Source organism: Marmota monax, unplaced genomic scaffold (genome assembly GCF_021218885.2).
Source record: "Marmota monax isolate L192 unplaced genomic scaffold, Marmota_monax_Labrador192_F-V1.1 WCK01_AAM20220418_F8-fsc00011, whole genome shotgun sequence".
NCBI classification, from domain to species: Eukaryota; Metazoa; Chordata; class Mammalia; order Rodentia; family Sciuridae; genus Marmota; species Marmota monax.
This window is the reverse complement of record NW_026693082.1, coordinates 25,720,697-25,734,813: the sequence shown is the minus strand read 5'-3', so window position 1 is coordinate 25,734,813 and position 14,117 is coordinate 25,720,697. Positions and strand designations below refer to the sequence as shown.

The 14,117-nt window shown below is 35.7% G+C and overlaps 1 protein-coding gene and 1 pseudogene across 3 annotated transcripts in view; one reads left to right on the top strand and one right to left on the bottom strand.

Annotated features, from left to right (window-relative positions):
- Nucleotides 1-14,117, bottom strand: part of Elf1 (E74 like ETS transcription factor 1) — a 105,945-nt gene that overhangs the window by 73,702 nt on the left and 18,126 nt on the right. The window contains exon 1 of one of the 3 annotated variants that reach the window (XM_046454036.2): nucleotides 1,283-1,513. The exons of the other annotated variants lie outside the window; for them this stretch is intronic. The gene's annotated coding sequence lies outside the window, so the exon portion shown is untranslated. Of the gene's footprint in view, nucleotides 1-1,282; nucleotides 1,514-14,117 lie in introns of those variants that run through there. 3 annotated transcript variants of the gene reach the window in all.
- Nucleotides 11,923-13,578, top strand: LOC124099069 (pleckstrin homology domain-containing family A member 1-like; annotated as a pseudogene).

Below are 14,117 nucleotides of genomic sequence, written 5' to 3'. Positions count from 1 at the left end.
CAAAGATAATAACAAATGGTTCAGACCTGAATTGGCAAAATGTCTGCTAAGTCTTTCTTATAATTCCACAAAACTGAGATCTGTTAATATCAACAATTTTTTCAAAAGAGTAAGAAGTAATAACTGCTTTTCTATATTCTTTTTCACATCTGATAGGGCTTTAGGCAACTTCAGAAAATTGTAAGAATAAATTCTCAATGAACCAGCTAAATTATCATTTTTGGTCAATAATAAATAATTTGGCTAATTTTATTTCCAAAAGCTTTAGACCTAATTATTGCATATTCAAATTTTACTTTTATTCAAATTTTAGTTTCAAATATGTTTTAGAAGTAAAATACTATTGCACTCAGATTCTCAAGAGGACCTAAACTTCAAGGCACACCAGAATGTATACTTGCCAGCTAAAATTTCACAATTTTAAAAATGACAAATATTTCAGAAAAAGACTGAGCAATCTTCTCACGAAAAGTTTTTTGTTTATGCAAAATATTCAAATCTTAAGAATAGGAAAAAGGGAAGACAATTCTCCACTTTTCCTTTTTATACAAAATAGAAATAGTATGTGTTTTGACAGCTTTGCTTCCAAGGTTGTTATTCAAAACAAGTTTCCAATGTGAATGATGGCTTCATTTTTTTTCTAGTAGTAAAAGAATCATTAGAATCTTTCTTCCTCTTTACATAAAACTCTAAACTCGCTTTTACTTGTTACCTAAATAACTGTTCACTTTATTTAAACTTTTGGTATTCAAAATATTTAGCATAATTCATTTAAACTTAAAAAAAAAATAGAATTGTCCATGAGCAACACCTGTGAATGAGTTGTCCCAAAGTTCATCTTTAATTAAATGACAAAACAAAGCCACTACCCCTAAATTTTTTAACATCCATATCACAAGAGCATTACAGTTTATTTAATCATAACTTGACAGCCAGTCCCACAAATGATTAGATTATTCTTAAACTAAAATTTAACCTAGTTGTTTTATGGTAGTCAAAAAATAAAAAATCCTTTCTTCTGAAGTCACATAGGGGGAAAACACCAATCATGCAAAAAAAAAAAAAAGTTTTTAAGATTCTTTACCAAGAAAACCTAAAACTTTCCAGTATCTTAATGCTTTGTTTCCCCCTAGTAGTTAAGTGCAATCAGGCATGTGACTGACTACACACATTTTATCAGAGTTAAAGAACACTTTCAGCCATGTTCTTCTCAACAGGTAAGAACTACCCTCCGTTTATCAGCTCAAGAAATAACCAGAAGCAAATATATAAAACAAGTTACCTTCAAACATTCTTTCTCTTTAGATTTTGTCCTTTGGGCTTGAAAATAAAAAGCAATCCGGCAAGTTTTATGCTATTAAAATGGCTCCTGTAGATTGGGGAAGTGGTGTCTGTGCTTCAGCTTATGAGTCATACATGAAACTGTTTCTAAGGGAGGCACGCCCATGTTGCTGTGGACTCAATTATTCTACTAGGTCAAACATGCAAATCTACAGGTAAAAAATGGCAAGCGGGGGGAGGTATAGGCCAGGAGAAAGACACAACCAAGGAGCAAGAGCTACCTTCATTTAAACCATTACTAAGCTCGTGTTTACTGCCTTAGTTTAAAATTAACAATAAAATAGAATGAGAACATACGAGGAAACAAAATTAAAAACCATGTTATTTTAAAATATAAAATTTCAGTTTTTAAGAATATCAAATAAATACAACAATGAAAGGCAAAAAGTATACGAGAATGGGAGAGAACAAACTGTGGTTCTTAATGTAACAATGGATTGGTGTTTCTAATCTGGCTACTCATTAACCCATATATGAAAGGGATATATTACTATGTAATCCAGAAAAGCTAACAAAGTACAATACCAGATGCAGACCTGTAGGTTCTCTAAAGACATAAAATCCACTAGAAAATTCAAAGTTCAATGAAAAAGTGTGAGTCAATAAAGTTTATAAATTTTTTTAGTCTGCATTATAAAGTCCAACATAGCAAAATGATTTTAAATAGAACTGCAAGTTTGATAAAAAAAAAAAAAAAAAACTTATTTTGAAAAAGTTATCAGGGCTAGGGTTGTAGCTTAGTGGTAGAGCACTTGCCTAGCATGTGTGAGGCACTGGGTTCAATTCCCAGCACCACATAAAAATAAATAAATAAAACAAAGGTATTGTGTCCATCTACAGCTAAAAATAAATAAATAATAATATCAAAAAATTACCAATACAATCAGTTATTTCATAATTCTACCATTTCCAAATGATATACACAGCTTTTTCTTTGCAACAAGACTTTCTGCATATATTTCAAATCTCCCATGTGCCAGGCGCCTTGCTACAGCTCTGCTCCACTGTACAATGACCAACAGAAGGAGCAAACAACTGAAGCCAGTAAAACTGCTTTCCAAGTCATCATCTATCTGACAAGGTGGCCAAGGAGCAAAAACATTATAGCTAGTTACCCTGGCCCCTGGGTAAACATTAATTTATTCTAAAAGCTTAAGTTAATTAAAATGGCTTGAAAACAGTAAGCACCTCTCCAAGTGCTTGCAATGATGCAGTGTAATTCAACTTTCTGCCTATGAAGTGCCCATTTAGTCCATTCCTCTAACATGTATGAGTTTACTGCTTTTCTTAAATAATCTTCATGGTTTAACAAATTAACAAAAAATGCAAAAGAGTAAAAAACATCACTTTTTCTATTGCCAAATGTCCTGTTTAGCTTACTTTAGCTAAACACTTATCCATAATGATTATTCAGAGTCCAAACACCAAGAAACAAGCTTCTTCAAGCAAATTAAGTCCACTGATCTCCCCGGCCCCACAACTGAAACTCCTTTTGGACAATATCCATGTAAGCCTAATATCTCATTATTTTCTTTTAGCTAATTAGAAATAGAAATTATAAAGGATAAAAGAGGATAATAGTAAAAAGATGATATCAGAACAAGTAACAGAGCTAATAATCAGAGAAGATAACAAACAAAAAACCTCTTATAAAACTATGAAAATGCTAGGCACGGTGGCACACGCCTGTAATCCCAGCAGCTTGGGAGGCTGAGACAGGAAGATAGCAAGTTCAAAACCAGCCTCAGCAAAAGCAAGGCACTAAGCAACTCAGTGAGACCCTGTCTCTAAATAAAATAGGCCTGGGGGATGTGGCTGAGGATGTGGTCAAGCGCCCCTGCATTCAATCCCTGGTACCAAAAAAATAAACTACAAAAGTGATTAGCCTCAGCTGGATATGGTGGTGCATGCTTATAATCCAAGTGACTAGGGAGGCTGAGGCAGGAGGATCCCAAGTTCAAGGCCAGCCTCAGCAGTTTAACAAGAACTATCTCAAAATGAAAAATAAAAAGGGCTGGAGATGTGGTTCAGTGGTTATGCACCCCTTAGTTCAATCCCCAGTATAGGGAAGGGGGAAAAAAGTGTTTGATGGGCCTGGTGGCACACACCTCTAACCTCAGCTACTTGGAAAGCTTAAGTAGGTGGATCAATAGTTCAAGGCCATCCTCAGCAATTTAGCAAGACCCCAACTCAAAATAAAAAGGGCTGGGAATATAATTCAGTGGTAGAGTGCCCTTGGGTGCAAACCCCAGAACTTTAAAAAAAAAAAAGTGTCTAAATTCTAAGCCATTCTGTAAAGTCAACAAGTTGTACATATTCTCTAAGTATTTCACCATATGCTGAGTGTCATGAAGATATGGCATCAGTATGATACAGGTTTCCAAATGATAAAGCAAATGACATCAAGTATGAAGATATTTTATGCTGTTTAGATATATTAAAGGATAAGCCTCTGCTACTGAGAAAAACCATTTATATAAAATATCTTATTACTTGATAATAATAGATATTTGAAATGTAATTTTAAAAACATACTTTTGATCACCAATATACAGAAGTGAAGTAAAAGACTTAAAGTGGAAAACTACCCTTTTCAACACAAATATGTTCCTAAGGAGATGATTCTAAGGTTGCTATTATAATATATTGCCCCTTTCCTCAGCAGTATACCTATTAGAAATATTGTACCATCTACAGGAAATAGATCCTAGTTTTATTCACAGCAAACTCCCCACACATCAAAAAAATATAAATAGCCACACACTAGAGTATCAAAGAAAAAAAAAAAAACAGGCAAACAATTTAGCACAGGTAGAGTCAATCTACTTGGGTTCAAATTCCAGCTCTGCTGCTATTACCTGTGTCATCTTGAGCAATCATTTAACAATGCTGTGGACATCACTTCTTTATAATACAGGCTAACAGTATCCACTGTGAAGGATTATTTTGAAGATTAAATTAAATTCATGTATTGCTATTGCTCTCTAGAATATATAAAGAATTTTCACAACTTAAGAAAACAGTCCAGTCTTTTCAAATGGTCAGATCTGAACAAATATTTCACCATAGGAAATCTGATAGCAAAAAGCACATGAAAAGATCAACATTAATACACAATAGGGAAATGCAAAGTAAGTTCCCACTACCATTCCACATCATTAGAATAGCTTAAAGCAAACAAAAAATACTGAGCAGGGAACAAGGGTGCATACCTGGAGGCTGAGGCAGGAAATCTCAAGTAGGAGGCTGCCTAAGCAACTTGGTTAGAACCCGTTTTAAAGAATTTCTTAATAAAGGTTGAGGATTTGGCTCAGTGGTAGAGTGCTTCCCTATATGTGAAAGGCCCTGGGCTTGACCACCAAAACCATCAAATAAATAAATAATAAGATTTTTTAAAAACCTGATAAGAGCAAGTGCTAATGAGGGTATGGAGCTGCTAGAATTCTCACGTATTGTTGGTGGAAACACAAAATGGTACTGCTACTCTAGGAGACACTTTAGCAGTTTCTTTTAAAGTTAAACATATTATACTCTCCAGTAATAGCACTCCTAGATATTTATCCATGAGAAATGAAGACATGTATCTTTTTGAAAACTATACAAATAATTGTAACAGTTTTGTTCATAATCACCAAATACTGGAAAGCCAGTTGAATGAAATCCAATACTGGTGAATGAATAAACACATTGTGGAATATTCATACAATGGAATGCTACTCAGCAGTGAACAAGTACAAATAGGTAAATTTCTGATATATGCCACAACATGATGAATCCAAAAGCATCAACCTGGGGCCTGTGGTTGTAGCTCCATGGTAGAGTGCTTGCCTGGCATGTGTGAGGGTTCGATCCTCAGCACCACATAAAAATAAATAAAGGTAATGTGTCCATCTACAGCTGAAAAATTTTTAAAAAGCATTAACCTGAATGAAAGAAGCCAGGCTCAAAATACGTACAATGTTATTCCATTTATAGGACATTCAGAAAAGACAAAACAAAGGGAAATCCTATAAGTTGTTGCCAAGGTTTAGGGAATGAGGAGAAGTGACTGACTCTAAAGAAGTAAAGGAGAACAAGGTAACATATTCTGTATCTTGACTGTAGTACTATATATCCATATATATATGTCATTTTTATATTTGTGTTGTCAAAATTCATGTAACTATAATACTAAACAGGGCAACTTGTACCATATATAAATTACACCTCAACACACATGACTAAAGAAATCTAGTTCCTGAAGTGTTTTAACAGTATTGGGCATATACTGACCACCTGATAAATAATGGCTATTATTATGATTCATTAAAACAACCAGTATCAAATACTTCAGGATGATAAACCTTAACTAAACCTCAGAACTTTTACATAAATAAGGCAACTTAAGACTTGTGACAGGAATATAATGTACCTGTACATATTGTGAATATATCATTTTCAAAAACTAGATAAACACTGAGTCAGTATATACCTTAATGTAGAGCTGTCATGGCTGCCTCTTTTAATTACTAGCTGAGAAAAGACTGGGTCAATGGAATGAACTTATTAAATGTCAACTGACATTAAGACAGCTTCTTTCTTCCTTTAAAAACGAATTTACTATATGATCTAGGACTCACTTTTCCTTCTTATGTTGCATCTTCTCCTTTAAAAGACTCAAATTTGAAATTTTTTAGTACATGAAAACATAGAACCATCTAATTTCCATACCTAAGAAATTGAGGCTTAAATAAAAAGCTTGTTTTGAATCTATCCTCTGGTCAGGGGCTCACATGCTATCCCTATCAGAAATGGAAGAAAAGATCGAACCATTAAGATGATAAATGATCTTTGGTTGTGGTGGTGCCTCACTGTAAATCTCAACAACTTGGGAGGTTGAGGTAGGAGAATCACAAATTCTCAAGGCCAGCCTCAGTAATTTAGAGACCTTGTCAACATAAAAAATAAAAAGGGCTGAGGATGTAGCTTGGTGGTTGTATATCCCTGAATTTGATCCCTAGTATCACACACACACACACACACACAAAAAAAAAAAAAAAAAAAAAGGAGGAGGAAGAGGAGGAAAGAAAATCAAAATATCAATGTTCTCCAGTATTTAAATATAAAAATTAAGAGAATTAGATTAAATATTATAAATATTCCAACTGGACATAATTAATTTTATTGATGTTAACAACTCTCAAAGTATGATCCCAGGTTCCAATACCTGTGTACAATATTTAAATGTGGGCTTTAATGTGAAACGGTTAATTCTCTATTTTCTCATCACTTTCTGTTCTGTACAGACTCAAGTTAGTAGAACTCATCTATAAGAAGTATGCCTCCTGAACAATTGTCTATGCATTTTAAGAGGCATATCAAAAGGCAAAAGGACCATGGTTTTGATTTTGCTCACTACTGTTATTTCCACCACCTGGCACAGGAACCTAAACTCAACAAAAAACTCAAGACACATAAATAATGTTTCAAAAATGGTTCATTCAGCCAGTTGTGGTGGCACACCAGCTCAGGAAACTGAGGCGCGAGGCTGAGGCAGGAGGATTTTGAGTTCATAGCCAGTTGGCCTCAACAACTTAATGAAGCCCTAAGCAACTTAAGGAGACCCTGCCTCTAAATTAAATATAAAAAAGTGCAGTGGGTGTGGCTCAGTGCTTAATAGCCCCTTGGTTCAATCCCTGGTACCAAAACAACAACAAAAAGAGTTCATTCAGGAGAAAATGTATTTAATCAGGAATTTACTACACACTGAATTTTTGTTTTGCTTGTTTAAAAACAGAATCTTGCTAAACTGCCAAGGCTGGCGTTGAACTTATGATCCACCTGCCTCAGCCTCCTAAGTAGTTGGGATCACAGAGTAGCTGGGATTATAAGTATGCACCACCTTACCAGCTGAAGTATTTTTAAAGACATGATTTGGCCCAAGATTTGATACAGCTGGATTCATGTAACTATGTTACAAAATTGCATTGGCAGTGTTCATTCTGGATGTTATTCTTTCCTGTCATTAAAAAATAACCAAGAACTGATCGTATTCTATATGATATGCCCAGGTAACATGTTGTCTATAATCTTAAATTGTTTTATATAGGCATGATATTTTCTCTCACAATTTTAAATTCAATATTAAAAACAACAAATATTACTTCAGTGGACTGTAACCAGAAAAACACCTCAGGATCACCAGGAGGAACTTTTTGAAGACACTTGCTCATTCCCAGAAATGGATTCAGTGGTGCAGGTGGAGCCCAGATTTATGAGAACCACTGGTTCTTTCTAAGTTGTGCTGTACTTCACAAAACAGCCACTATTCAATTATTTCTAAATGTCGCAGAAAGGAAGCCTTATATCTTTTATATCGAGTTTACAGTAAAATCTTCACTACTCTCTACGTTAAAGCATCATGTCATAGAAAATGAACATCACACAAACCACCTGTCCTTTCCCTATCACCAACTGCAGTCTTCCTAAAGAACAACTCTGAAGGGGAAATACTGGGGAATGATATTGGGCAAATTATACTGTTATATTGTGTCCATGTGTCCGTATAAAAATATGTACACCATTATGTACAACTATAATATATCAACTTTATAGTGAATAAAAAAGAACAACTCTGAGAATGATATGATGATTGCTCGTGCTAAAAGAAAAAAGCAACTTTCATTTCTCTTTTTTGTTTTTTTGGTACTGAGGAGTGAACCTAGGAGCACTCTACCACTAAGCTACATTCTCCAGTCCTTTTTATTTTTTGAAACAGGATCTCTATAAATTGCTGTGGGCCTTGCTAAGTTGATGAGACTGGCCTAAAGGCAAAATAAAAAGCCACACTATTTATCACAATATTCAAAGGCTTTCATAGTTTGGCTTCTATTCACCTTCCATTTCCAGTCCTAAACTCTCTGGCTTCTATTCACCTTCCATTTCCAGTCCTAAACTCTGTGGCTTCCTACTGTCTTTCTCATACATACACATATATACCACACACACTCCAGACACTGAAACCTCCTGGAATCTCTCCATTCCTATTTGTCTGCCTTTCTTACCACTGTTTCCTGGGATTAGAATGCACTTAACTTATTTCCCATCTTATCCTCTCTGCCTGCCTAGAGAATATCCATCCAAGTCTCAGTTTAAAATCCTCCTCTGCATGAAGCCTTCCCTCAACAGCCCCCCTTATACTTATTACTGTAAATGCTTAGCATAATGGAAAGGGACCTTAGAGATCCTTTATCCAGTCCAGTAGTTTAATAACTTTTAACAGATTCTTATAAAAACTTTCAGGAAACCTTAACACAACCTTAAATCTTTGCTGTTTCAAGAAAGCCTAAAACACTGATATTCTCCAACCTCATTTTAAAGAGAGGTAGTATATAGAAAAAAATGGATTTTCCCAATTTCAAGTTAATGACTAATTCTAGGAACTCTGTCATTCATTTAACAAATATTTACTAAGCACTTACTGTGTGCCATTGTTCCAGCTCCTTACTAGACAGCAGTGACCAAAAGACAATATTGTTGATAAGTGCAGGACACACAGAGATCATTTAAGACAGATCTTGGGGAACAACAGTGAATTACTATAAACTTAACCAAGAGGACTCCAATTGTAGTTATTGTACCAGAGGTGGCTTCACTATCTGAGCAAATTAACATATTTGGAACCTGGGTATGTAGCTACTGATCTCACAAATGCCTTTTCTCCATACTTGCCCATAAAATCCACCAGAAACAGTTGGTTTTCAGCTGGCAGTACACCCCTACTCTACCTCAAGAAGTGTATCAACTCTCCAATCCTGTGTCAAGACCAGTTGGTGAAGATATAGGGAATACTGAACAGGTAGCAGAAGAAGGCAATTTTTAAATGCCACCTCTACCACATGACCAGTTAATGAAATAAGGTCTGAAAATACATTTGTGTGAATAAAAACACATATGAAACATAAACCTTTGTTTTCTTTCTTTTTAGTCCTTTATCATAAAATGTACTAACATTGCATTAGTACTTAAGCATAATTCATTTTACATTAGTATTTAAGTTATATAATATCAAAAAAGTAACTATCACTCAAAAGTTTTTACATCCTCCTCTGAGCAGAGTTGTGGGCTAGAGATAATAAATTTGGAGATCATTAACACATGATAATAATGAATATATGATATTAAAGTAACAGATAATAACAGCTTCTTGGGACATACCATCATTTAGAGGTAGGGAAATGATGCTGAAGTAATAAGGGAAAGTGAAAAAGAATACCCAGAAATGTAGGAGAAAAACAAACATGTGTACTATTAACCTTGAATTTAAGTGTTTCCAAAAACAGGGAATGAGCAGCTGTATCAAATGCTGATGTCAGATCAAGTAAGATGAAGTCTGAGGAAAAAAGGACAGCTGAAATTTAGTGAGGCCCTAAGCAACTTAGCAAGATTTTCTCAAAATAAAAAATAAAAAGGGATGGGAATATGGCTCAGTGCCCTAAGTCAATCCAGCAACATGAAGGCCACTATTAATTTTTTTTTTTTAAGTTTTGCTCATGTAAAAAAGATCTTTTAAAATCTGATTAGAGAATGTTTAAGACAGAAGGAGAGGGAAGAAACTAAAAATAGAAAGCAATTTTGTTGGGAGAGGAGTCAAGAGAAGATTTTCTGACTTATAGGTTCTGGGCAATGAAGGATAGGGACTATAATTTAACAAGACCAGTACTGGACTGGGGTTGTAGCTCAGTGGTAGAGACACTTGTCTAGCACATGTAAGGCACTGGGTTCAATCTTCAGCACCACTATAAATAAATAAATAGACAAATAAATAAAGGTATTGTGTCCATCTAGAAATATATATATATTTTTTAAAAAAGTAGCCGTCAAGTCTACTGCACCACCTCCTGAGTATGAGATGGGCCTAGTGATTTATTTGCTTTTGCTTTAGCCAAAGGAAATAACAACAAAGGTAACACAAGGAAAGACTTGAAAGTGTAGGCACAATGGGCTTGCCCTCTCAATGTTGAGATCCTTTCTGCCATCACTGGAATATGAGAACCACATGGAAAAAGGCCCTGACCAGGTGAGTGTAGCTCCTCTAGATTATTTATCTTGTCCCAGCCAAGTCAACCCAAATGTGAACAATCACCCAGTCAAGCAACAGAAATATGACACATACATTTGCTCAAAAACTATGACTTGCCCATGGCCTCACGGTTAGTAAACATAAAGCCAGGATTTAAACCCATTCTCATGCCAGAATCCTATGTCCTTTCTTATCCCATTTTAAAACCTTGAAAATATTTTGGACTTTAGAATTTACTTTGAACAATCTAAATAATTGTTTCTCACACTTAAGGATAATAAAATACACAATTATAATCTGCTACCCAGATTAAAAATGCAGGCAATTTTAAATTACTGAATTAAATTTCTAAGATTTACCAATCTCTCTGCTTTTCCTGCTGTTTCCCCACTATGTTTTCTCCCCATCCTTCAAGATTCTGCTACAGTTCATCAAAAGAAAGTACCTAAGAAATTTTTAAAAATAGAAAAAGTGACTTTTATACCTTTACCAGACAAATAAACTCAAGTGGCTAAAAGTAGGGATAGAAGAAGATATGGAAAAAAAAATAGACCTGATACTACATATAAACTTAAGTTATAACTTAAAAATCAATAAAAATATTATATTCTAGTTTGTTTTTTAAAAAAATCACAGAAGGGAAGATCTTTCATTTAACTAGAATTAGCTAACAAAGTCACCACTGCTACTCATATTTTTCAATCCCATTATCACATTATTCCAATTAGAGATTTAAATGTTGTTTTTTTGTTTTTTGTTTTTTTCTTTTTTTTTAAGTATCAGAATAGCAGTGTACAGGGCACACCTGTACCCAGTGATTCTGGAGACTGAAGCACTAAAACCAAAGCTATGACAAAGGACAACTAGGGGTAAATAACAATCAAAAATCCTTAAAAAAAGAAAAAACTTTGGGGGTTTAGCTCACACAGGTGAATACATTTGTAGATATTTGGCAAATGCTTCACAAAAAAGAAGCTCTTAATCTCCTCAAAAATCAAAACTAAAAATCTTAGGCAAGGGGCTGGAGTTATGGCTCAGTGGTAGAGCACTTGCCTAGAACAAGGGAGGCCCTGGGTGCGATCCTCAGCACTACATAAAATAAATAAATAAAATAAAGGTACTGTGTCCAACTACAACTAAAACATAAATATTTTTTTTTTTAATCTTAGGCAATATATTGTAGATGTATAAGAAAAATATATAGCATGGAATTCCAACAGTGGGCTCATTCTCAAAGAAAATGGCCTTCGACTTCTCATCAAAAGATTAACCAATGGCTGGTCATAATGGCAAGTGCCTAGCTAGAGTCCCAGATCCTCAGCAGGAGCATCACTTGAGTGTACAAGACCAAACTAGGCAACGTAGCAAGACCTTATCTCCTAAAAAAGAAAAAAAAAAAAAAAAAAGGCGGCTGCGCGTGCGCAGTGCGCGGGCCTGCTGTCGTGGGCGGCCTCTGGGTGCCAGTAGGAGCCGGGGTTGAGGCGGCGCAGGTGCTCCAGGCCGAGGCCGGCCGGGGGTAATGTTCAAGCCCAGAAATGCTTTATGTGGATCGTCAGAATCGCATCTGTGGTTTTCTAGATATTGAAGAAAATGAAAACAGTGGGAAATTTCTTCGAAGGTACTTCATACTGGATATCAGAGAAGACAGTTTTGTATGGTACATGGATAATCCACAGAACCTTCCTTCTGGATCATCACGTGTTGGAGCCATTAAACTTACCTACATATCAAAGGTTAGCGATGCAACTAAGCTAAGGCCAAAGGTGGAGATCTGTTCTGTTATGAATGCAGGAATGAGGAAATATTTCCTACAAGCCAATGATCAGCAAGATCTAGTAGAATGGGTAAATGTGTTGAACAAAGCTATAAAAATCACAGTACCAAAGCAATCAGACTCACAGCCTAATTCAGATAATCCAAGTCACCAGGGTGAATGTGGGAAGAAGCAAGTGTCTTACAGTACTGATATTGGTGGTGGTGTACCCATCATTACTCCAACTCAGAAAGAAGTAAATGAATGTGGGGAGAGTGTTGACAGAAATAATTTGAAACGATCACAAAGCCATCTTCCTTCCTTTACTCCACAACCACCTCCTGACAGTGCCGTTATCAAGCTGGTATTTTGTAAAACAAGGAGCAGTGATGAAAAACTGGAAGAGAAGTTATTTTCAATTGGATGAAAACACAACAAGCTACTTTAAATCTGAACTGGAAAAGGAACCTCTCCGCCTAATACCACTTAAAGAGGTAAAGAGGTTCATAAAGTTCAAGAGTGTAAGCAAAGTGATATAATGATGAGGGACAACCTGTTTGAAATTGTAACAACGTCTTGAACTTTCTATGTACAGGCTGTTAGCCCTGAAGAGATGCACAGTTGGATTAAAGCAGTCTCCGGTGTTTTTGTAGCACAGCAGGGATCTGGCCCATCAGCATCTTCTGAGCATTCCCACAGTCCTTCAGAGTCCAAACAATACACTGTCTGTCCTGCAGGTGCTGCAGCAGCAGCCACCTCACATTCCACAGCCGCTCGAAGCAACTCTCTGGTCTCAAGCTTTACCATGGAGACCCAAGGATTTTACAAATCTCTTGCCAAGGTCAGGCCAGGGAACTTCAAGGTCCAGATTGTCTCTACAACAGAACCAGCTTCCAAAGTGACTGAACAAGCTCTGCTAAACCCTCAGAGTAAAAATGGCCCTCAGGAAAAAGATGGTGATCCCGTGGACTTGGATGATGCAAGCCTTCCAGTCAGCGATGTGTAAGATGGAAGCATGCAGGGCCTACCACTATCCATCCTCAGTGTCCTTCATGAGGCTTCTAGCCAAAGATGATAAAGGGGGAAGTGGGTTTTAATGTGTATATTATACTACCTTTTAGATGTACTCTTTGAAAGCTGGTAAACCGAGAATCTAAGGAGTAGCGAAATGAAATGTCATTTCTTTCAAAAAGAGGGAAAAAAACCTGATTGTCTTCGTATCAACTATCTTAAGCTTTGTGTATTCTCATTTGGGTGGCAAAAATGTGTGTGTGGTATTTTTTTCCTAGTGACTTTGACAGTTTAAATGTTTAACAACTTACAAACATTGAAAATGCTTATTAATTGTTTTGGTCATTTAAAAAATGCTACTATGACTTCCTATTAAATGTTGATATTTAAACATCAAAAAAAAAGAACAAAAAGGCTATTAAACATCCAATTCTACATTATAAATTAAAATGTTTAAAGTAAAAATATTTATATATTTTGAATCTATTTGTAGTTTGTGCAAGGTTTATTTAAGGAAACAGGTTTTGGAGGGGTTTTTTGGTGCTGGGAATTGAACCCAGGACCTTGTGCATGCTAAGCAAGCACTCTGCCACTGGCAAGTGCTCTTACCACTGAGCTACATCCTCAGGCCACAAGTTTTCTTTTTTTGGACCAGGAATTGAACCCAGGGACACTTTACCATCGAACCACATCCCAGACCTTTTTATTTTTAATTTTGAGACAGGATCTCACTAAGTTGCTGAGGCTGGTTTTGAAATTTCAATCCTCCTGCCTTAGCATCCCAAGGTGCTAGGATTACAGGCATGCACCACTCAGCTTAAAGCTTTCTTTAAAAAGAAAAAAAACTATCAAATACTGAACCATGGGTCAATAATTTGTATACTCAAGTACTTAGGCAGAAATATACCAATGAATTAATAACATAGTATTTAGATATGTCTCCAAAATATA